This window comes from Suricata suricatta, chromosome 11 (assembly GCF_006229205.1).
Source record: "Suricata suricatta isolate VVHF042 chromosome 11, meerkat_22Aug2017_6uvM2_HiC, whole genome shotgun sequence".
In the NCBI taxonomy this organism is placed as follows: Eukaryota; Metazoa; Chordata; class Mammalia; order Carnivora; family Herpestidae; genus Suricata; species Suricata suricatta.
The window spans coordinates 18,106,612-18,116,104 of NC_043710.1; positions in this window are offsets into that span (position 1 = coordinate 18,106,612).

Genomic DNA, 9,493 nt, shown 5'->3' on the forward strand with positions numbered 1-9,493 from the left:
TCTGTTTTCTGTGGACTATGAGGTGCACGTGGGGGAGGGGAGCGGAGCAGGCGGGAGGACGGGGAATCCGTTCTGGGATGTATTGGTTTGCTTGTGCCGCAAGGAAGGACAGACTGAGCGGCTCCGACAGCAGGAACAACTGTCTCGCCCTTCCCGGGGTGGGAAGCCTGAGACCAAGGTGTCCCAAAGGCTTGTTCCTTCGGAGGCTGGGAGGGAGGCTGTGCTCGATGCCTGTCCCTAACTTCCAGCTGTTTGCTGGCAGTCTTTGGCCACCCTGATCTCTGCCTTCATGCGGCTCTCTCCTTATGTCCTTGCCCACATCTGAATTTCCCTTTAGATAAGGACACCAGACATATTGACTTAGGGACCCCTCACACCCCAGTATGACCTCATCGTAAGTAATTACATCTGCAACGACCCTGTTCCCGAATAAGGTCACATTCCCAGGTATGGGAGAGCCGGGACTTCCACGTAGGAATTGGACATGTTTGCATTTTCACCCGGCATCCGGAGGAACAGAACATGGCCTGGCTCTGGCCACGTCCGTGGAGGTGGAGGTGGAGAGAGGGGTTAGGCAGGGACATATTTTGAAAGTAGGCGGCATGTGCTGATGGCTTGGATATGTGGGGGAGAAAGCGGTGGGAGCAGGGAGAGGGGGACCCATCCCGACATCAGATTCTGGCTGGAAGAACCCAGGGGACGTGGGGTGAAGGGTTGGGGGCGAGAAGTCAAGAGCAACGTTCTGCAGCCAGCTGTGGGGGACACATCTGGTGTTTGCCCCAGCTTACCACGCGGTCCACCTTGTCCTGGGCCGGAGGAAGCAGCCCTAATGAGAGGCAGCTGCGGCCGGGCGACCGGCTCACATTTGTTCTGCTTTCGGCATCAAAGGCTTGAGAAGAGGTTGTCCAGCCCCAAAGGCCACGGCCATCTATCTTGGAGGCTACACTGCCAAGAAGCCGGGTCCCCATGGCCAGTGCCTCTTCACTCCGCGCAGAGGTCCCCCACCCTCGGCACAATTTCCTGGCTGCCGTTCGGGAATCTTCCCCTGCACCCACCCCTGCCCCGGGGTTTGGCTCATCCCTGCCCAAGATGATCCATCACCTGAGATAAAGCGGGGGGGGGGGCAGGAGGGGGCTCTGTGAAGGCAGAGAGGCTCGGGGAGACCCGGCTGACTGTCCTCAAAGTGGCCCCAAACACATCTCATGTACTTAACAAAGGAAGGGGAAGCCTCAGCTCTGGCATCTGTGCCACGGCCCAGGTCTGCCCCTTACCAGCATCTGTAAAACGAGGGAGAGATGATACCATGCTCTAAGCCTGAATGAAGCGTAATGTGTATAAAGTTCTTAGTGCTCGTCACACAGTAAGTTCTCATTACGTTTTTGTTACTACTTCGGGAGTAATCATTTTATGTCCAAAGCGTTCACACTAACCCTCCAACAAAGCCCCAGACCCTCGACACTAATCTTCTGCTGAAGTTACAAGTCTGAACAGCTACAGTGTGATACATCCTCAGAATTAATACTAAAAATACTTCTATCCAAGCCATGTGCTGGTATGGACCCCCCCCCCCATAGTCAGCCGACCTGGAATTCCCATCTCAGCTCTGCTCTTTGCTGTGTGACCCTGGGTGAGTTTCTCTGCCTCTCTGAAGCTCTAAATCAGGGACAGAGTGGTCATACTCCTAAGTACTGAAGGTCATATGTATAAAGGACATGCCTCAGGACCTGGGGCACAGTAAATACATGACAAATGGTCAGTTTTGTGGTAGATCGATGGCATTAATGCTTCCTCCCTCCCCCTACTGCCAAGTCCTTTACTCCTTCCTATATACCTGGTTAGTGTCCCTCCTCTCTAACTGTGGTTTGGACATGTGACTTGCTTTGACTGATGGGATGTTAGCAGATGAGACTGGGCACACACTTGGAGAAACATCTGTGCATTTCTACTTCCTCCTCTTGCTCCTCTGCACCTGCCCTTGAGACTAGGTCTGAGCTCCCCCGCTGGAGGATGGGATGGGTGTCGCAGAGCTGAGTCAGTCCAACATTTCAGAAAAGGCCAGCCCAGATCAGCTGAGAGCCGGCCAACTCCAGTTATGTGCACAAACCCAGCCAAGATCAGCAGAGCTGCCCAGACAACCCACACGCCGCAGAGGCGAGAGTGAATGCCGCCAAGGCCAGCCAAGCCCGCCAAGCCTGCCCCGAATCAGCACAGCCCTCCAAACGCTTGAGCCAAACACACGTTTATTGGTATATGCCTCTGAGTCTCTGTGGCCGTAACTCAGCATTATTGTGGCAACAGATAATGAATAATATTAATATGCCGTATTACTAATGCTTGCTTATGAAATACAGGCTCTTTTAGATGGCTCTTTGGGGATCCAGGACTCAAAGATATTGACGTTTGTAATGAGGGTTCACCCCGGTCCTAATCCCCATAAGATTATTTAACTGTGAACCCATAAATCTCAAAATCTAAAATATAATAAATAAGCTTCATTGTTTTGTTTTGTTTGAGGTAAAGAGCCAAGAATAAAAATGCCAGAAACATTAATGATGTTGGCCAGACAGAGGAAGTGAGAGGAGAAAACAGGCCAGGTCATTCTCTCTCTCCAGATCTTCTAACCCAAACTTTGTAGACTTCTTGGCCCCGGCATCATAAACTGAAGCCCTCTCCTGAGGACTTTTCTGTTGATTATACGGATCTGATTCTAAGCGTCTTAATAGGATGGCTTTAGCCCTGTCCTGGATATCGTTGAAACTAAAAATCTTTTTATAGGTCTGGCAACCAGCTCCCACCAGCCGACCAGGGAGGGGGTCTAGTGCAGGGAACATGCACCTGGACTTGAATCCCAGCTCCCCTCCTCTCCAGCAGCGCAACCTTGAGAAAATCACAGAACGTCTGAGCATCAACATATAGGAAGTCCTCAGTGATTCAGATCTGCTGTGATGAGCAGGTCCATCTACCCCAGATCCGACACTTAGCCTGTGTGCCCCAAGCTGTCCAGCAGGGGGCAGTCCTGGCACCTGAGGGTTCTAGTTCATGCAGTCTGCCTCAATGTTTAGATTTATTGGAACTATAGGTGGATTTTCATGCTTGGCTGTCATGAGTGTGTTGCCTTACACAGCAAAGGGGAATTTGAAGATGTGAGTAACTTAAGGATTTTGAGAGGGGGAGAGAATCTTGGATGACTGAGGTGGGCTCAGTTTGATCATAAGGGTCCTTATAAGAGAAAGGCAGGAGGGTCAGAGTCAGAAAAATGTGATGATGGAAACAGCTTGGAATGATGTACTTCAAAGATGGAGGGAGGAGGCCACACCTCCTTTGCTCTAAAGGGGGTCCCTTGGTCCTACGCAGGGTTACGCAGGATCCCGCGTGGGTGTGTGAGCACACAGCTAGCACCTGCATCGCCAATCGGTATTGGCTAACGCCCTGGCGGCAGAAAACACAAGCTCGTTCTCTGAACGTGTGCCAATTTCAGTCAAGATAGGTCTGCCCCTTTCTGGGCAGAGGGATCCAATGCACTGAGCGGCTGTTTGGTCCCCTCGAGGGAAGGTGCCACATCGGGCGCTCAGCATCGGTCCCATTCCGGCACGGCACGTTGGCTATTCAGCAGTGGCAAAAGCTAGGTCAGCCTCGAGAAGCGGGCCCCTGCCAAGCACAGCCTCCGTCCCTGTGACTCCTCTATGCAAGTGCCGGTTGTAACTGATAGCATGTTGGCCGACATTGTCCTGCCGAGTGGTTCTCTCTGCCTGGCCGTTTAGTGCCTCCTCTGAGGTGGATGGTCTGGGGGGCGGGGGGAGTTAGCATGCGATGGAAAGATCTTCACGCTAGATGCCCTAAATCCATCTGCATATTTCTTCCACAGACCTCCTTGTTCCCAGTCTTCCAAACGGGCTCCTTCCAGGCCTCTGCACGGCAGTCAAGTCATCCACCACTGCCGGGAAGGCCGCATCTCTTCCAACCTTGGGCCGCTTCTCTTCCTGCATCAGGTGGGTTGGCAGGTCACTGCCCAGCACTGCCCAGGGGAGGGTTTCCCTCCGCACCACTTTTTAGTGCTAACCCGGATTGAGGCCCAATGCAGTGGGGACCTAGCTGTCACTCACACGCACACATGAAGCTACCCAGCTGTGACTGTTTTCCCCTCCTCCGTCAGGTGTTTGTGAGGGATCCTACATCTGGACACCGGATGTAAGCGAAGGATGCCAGCGGAACAGTGGCAGACGACACTGGTTTATCAGCTTGGACAGCTCATTTGCATCCTCTGGCCCTGCGGGGCCTACCCAAGCTCCCAGCTTTGCAATATTGTCTGAACTCCGCTCACGATGGACAGCTCTGGCTGCAGACAGTCCTGATGTCGCCGAGTCCGGTGCTCTATCAGTACTCAGTATCCTTTCCGGGGCTATTTTTGAAAAGTGTATAAATTTCCACTGCAGGTAGCATGACCTTGCTCCAGAACCTCAAAGGTCTACACTGAGATTCTTCTATGAGAGCTAGCTGTAGAATCGATGCGGCACTTTTCCCCACCATGGAGAGCTCCGACACCACGTCGTCTGTCCTGCCGTAGGGTCCACACTGCTGGGCTGCCTGCTCGACAGGCTGGATCAGCTGCAGACCCGGCCTGCTCTGGTCTCTGCTCAGAGCCTGTCACTTCTCATATGTATCATCTACTATCTGGGCTACAACACGTGGGAAATCCGCTGTCTCCAGAACCTGAAGAGACCTCCCGGGCACTGGACTTCTGTTTCAGTGGCGACAGGTGTGAGACCCAATAATCTGACCTTTACCTTAGAGGAAGTGTCCCAGGCTGCCCTAGACCAGCACCAGGCTGGACCCCCAGACTCCCGAGCCTTCTAAAACGAACTCCACTCCCTGGAGTACACGTTGTACCAAGGCTTCCAATGCATATGTTTCTAATTGTTGATCTAGTCTGGTTAATGTTGATGCCGTCAGCTGGGGTAGACCAGTCAGGTTCTGCAGGATGAGCTGATGGTGCTTTGCCCTTGGATTGTATTAGGGCAGAGTTAACACAGCCCTGGGGCAAGATAGTGAACGTGGACTGTGGCTTCTTCTGAGTGAATGGAAGCTGTTCCTGACCCTCCTATGTGATGGATAGAAAATAACACACTCACCAGATCAAGGGTCATATACCATTTCCCGGAGCCCACTCGGGTCTGTTCCCACAAAGAAGCCACATCTGACATGGCTGTAACAGGAGGTTATCACCCAGTGCAGGGCACAGTAGCACCTTGTCATCCTTCAGGATCTCCCTGGGTTTTGTAGGGGGCCAGGACTTTAAGAGTGGCATGAACTGCTGTCATCCTTCACCCCCCTCCTTCTCAACCCTGGGAGTCGATATTGTTTATTACTGACCATCTTGAAACTGACCTCCTCAGTTTCACGTTAACACCTGGATCTTACTCCATATGCCCAGGCACCAAAGTGTTCTGCCAACTTCCAAGTATAGACATTCCTGTGAAAAATGTGGGGACCAGGCATATGATCTGAGTAACATGATGGACCCAGGAGACCCTCTGTAAGCTGGGCCTGGCTCTTATACACCCCCACTGTAACAGAAAGCCTGTGATGATGCTCTGAGTCCCCAAGTAGCAACGTCAATGCCATGCTCTGTGTTCCATAGTCCTCAGAATGATTAGTCTTGAGATCTTCCCTCCAGTGCTCAGTTGCCCAAGCACATGATTGTAGGTCCCCTTGGTGGAAGGGCTGGGGAAATCCTTCTTATATCCACCTGCCCTGGCATTGCAGGTTCCTTCCTTCTAGGGACCTGGCCTCTTCTTCACCCAGTGGGTTCTAGATCTGGAAACTTACTCAGGATCAGAAACTGGTCAAGGGATCATGGCTTTTTATTTAGGTGGCTTTTCTCAGACTCCTGATTATTTTTCTTAATTTAATTGTACAAATTAAGAAATACCCTTGGTGGTGGCCCATCTAACCCTAGGGATGCCATTTTCTCTTAACCAACTCTGGCCAGCTGTCTCTTTCAGAGTGACTTCCTCCTTCAGCACCAGCACACCTCTGTCTGCCTGAGTCATATTGTGAATCAGTCCTAGTTACTGGTCTGAAGGTCAGGAGGGGAGATAGGGGACATCTTAAGGAAGGCATATATTGCCTTATAAGTCAGAGACCCCTTCATTGCCTGCAAGCAATGGTCAGCAGATTCAAGGCCATCCAGGAAGAGAAGATTTTCATGTGTATCAATCCAGATATCCCCGTCCTGCATCTCAGGGTTCTACTCCTGCACAAAGCTCTGACTTTTCATAGAAATTCCTTCCCTGGAGCTTTTCTACTCTTAAGCATAGATGTCCTGGACCAGATCTCAGCTTTTTTTGCCTTCTGGCCCTCTGCTGCCAAGGAGGCCCTCTGGCTTTCACAACTAGTTTTTCATTGCTGATTCAACACCCTCTGCCTGTCCTTGTCTATCTCCAGGGTATCTATTGCTTCTAGCAGCAGTCATTTGGTTCCGCTGTCCCTAGAGCTCCTTCCCCCATACTCGTCAAACTTCCATGACATTGTCTGAGTCATCTTATTTCACCACTAGTCAAAGACTTGTGACGCCAGTGCTCCACAATCCAACAGTGATGGCCCCACTGTCAGTCAGGCGTCCAAAAATCCAGCTCCAAAACCCCACTTTAAAGTCTGCTTTCTTGGATCACTCATGGCACCCAAGATCACAGGTCAGGTGCCCTGGGAATCAGGCTGTTAGACAGAGGTTTGCTTATGGAAGGTTTATTGGGAGATGTTCTCAACATCAACACCCGAAAGGGTGTGCAGGAAGCACATTTGGGCACAGGAAAAAATGGGTTGCAGTGCAGACCCCACAGAAGCCTCAGCTCATCCCACAGAGAGTTCTGGAACCAGAGCAGAGTCACCCGAGATTGGCGCAACAGGGTGAGGTCTTTATGTACCTTCATTAACCAGCTATTGGATGCAGGCGGCCCCCGGAGGCAAGCATGACCTTGGGCAAGCTGTTTGGTTCCAGCCCAGAGCAATCCCTGGGTGGCGGGGTGGGGCTGGTCGCAGCTGGGAGCCCTCAGCCATCAATCCTCTCAGTAGCTGGCAGAGCTCTGGATCACTCACCATAGGCCACGGCACCACGACCGCCCTTCCAGGAAACAATCTGTATTAAGGGGCTAAAAGAGAACAGCGAAGTATTCTACACAGTTTGCCCATTTAAAATGTCTGTCGATATTGCCAAATTTCTCTCCGAAAAGCTTGAACCCATTTATATTTCCACCAGCAGTGTACGAAAATGCCTATTTCTCAACCTCTTAGCCAACTCCGAGTATTTGATCTTTACGAACTGTCAGTGTGCTGCGGGGAGAATACATTTCATTGTTCCAGTGTTCATTTCCTTTATTACTGGAGAGATTGATCATCATTATGAATGTTGTTCAGGCTCCTCACGCTTTTTCTCATTGATTTGTAGCAGCTCTTTCTATCTTACGGAGAGTAAATCTACCTCTGTTGTATTTTCTTCCAAGTGAAGCTTGTCTTTCAACTTTCTTTGCAGCGTATTTTACTATAAGATCTGTAAAACCTCAAGCTGCCTATCTTTTCCATTATGGCTTCTGGGTCTCATTTACCACTTATAAAGGCTTTATCCTCATAAAATATTCTTCCATAGTTTTTTTCTAATATTTTTATGGTGTGGGTTTTTCCATTTAAATTTCATTCCATCTGGAATTTATTCTGGTGAGAGAAGTACAAATCCATCTTTTTCCCCCCCAAATGGCCAACCACTTGCCCACATCATCTGTTAAATAATCTATCTTTCGCCTCTAATTAGAAATCTCTTCCAGTGTCCTGTTTCCGTATAAAGTAGCACTTTCTGCTCTATACTATTGACCTTCCTATTTTTAAAAAATTTTCTTAATGTTTATTTATTTTTGAGACAGAGCATGAATGGGGGAAGGGCAGGGAGAGAAGGAGACACAGAATCTGAAGCAGGCTCCAGGTTCTGAGCTGTCAGCACAGAGCCTGAAGCGGGGCTCGAACTCACGGACTATGAGATCATAACCTGAGCCAAAGTCAGAAGCTCAACCTACTGAGACACCCAGGTGCCCCGTGGCCTGCCTATTTTTGACCCTGTATCTGAACATCCGTGCTGTTCCATCTTCACAATGTGTTTCAACTTCTAGTTAGTTCAACTGTCAGTGCAACTTCTCCCTCTTTTCTCATTTGATCCCAGGCATTTATTATCTCCTAGTTATTCTTCCAGGTAGAATTCAGAACTGTGCTGTCAAGCTCTGGAAATTAAAAAAAAAAAAAAAAAAGCATGTTGGAATTTGGTTGAAGATTAGATTGAATTTTTTAATATAGTTGAGGAAAATTCGCTTTTATAATTCTGGGTCCTTCCAGACAAGATACAGTATGTGTTTATTTATTCAAGTCCTCATTTCTATGCTTGTGTGTGTGTGTGTGTGTGTGTGTGTGTGACAAGTGGTGACATTTTCTTAAAACACCGAAAGAACGGCCAAAAGAAAACAAAATGAATAATGAGTCTACGTGGATGTCAAAATCCTCCCAGAAGCAATGGACATTAGATCCACTGGGCATCAAGCAAACTGGCTTATGGACCCAGGTGAGGACCTTGGGTCCCCTTGGGCCAGGACTCAGATCGTTAACACACATATAATCAATATATAAACATCCACTTCATATGAACCTGCACGTTTTTTATGGAAGTTATTCCCACCATTTCATTTATCATTGTTGTTATTCTTGCCTCTGTGAACAGATTTTTAACTTCCAGCATACTGGTTATTGTTGCTAAGAAAGCTACTGATTTTGCATACGTACTTTGTAACCGAACACCATACCAAGCTGTTCTGTTGTCTATAATAGATTTTCCATTCTCTTGCCCTTTGCAGGTAGATGCAAAGTATCTTCTTGCCTCTCTGATCTATGCCTCAGAACGATCACTCTGTATGCCAGACTGTAGGAGAAGGGACAGGGGGTGGTCCTTCATCCTAAACGGCCTATCGGATCAAGTATGTCTTCTCTCTGATAATCTAAGTGAGGACTCTAACCTTTCGTGTTTGCTGACGAGACTCCAGATGTCCCGCCTGCCTGCTGAAAGGGCGATGCAGTAAAAGGCGCCTTTCACTCCTTGAGACCTAATTTTATCATGACTTGCTTGAAGATCGTATTGTGGGCAATCAATCTATGCAGATAAAAGACAATATTAAAAGCAAACATTGAAACGCTGGCTAGACACTGTCCTAAGCATTTTATATGCATCCTCTCATTTAATCTCCAAGGCATTGCTTTGAGGTGGAAACCATTGCTCTCCCATTTTATAGGTGGAGACACAGAAAGGCTGAGTGACGTCCCCACAGTCACTGGGAGTTAAGATTTGAAGTCAGATGCTTGAGAGGCCATTACCCACAGCCACCACAGTAGTGTGGGTAAACCCAGTAGAGAAATCTGTTCCTTATTCAAAACCTCAGAATGACTTCTAAATCCCAAGTCCGGA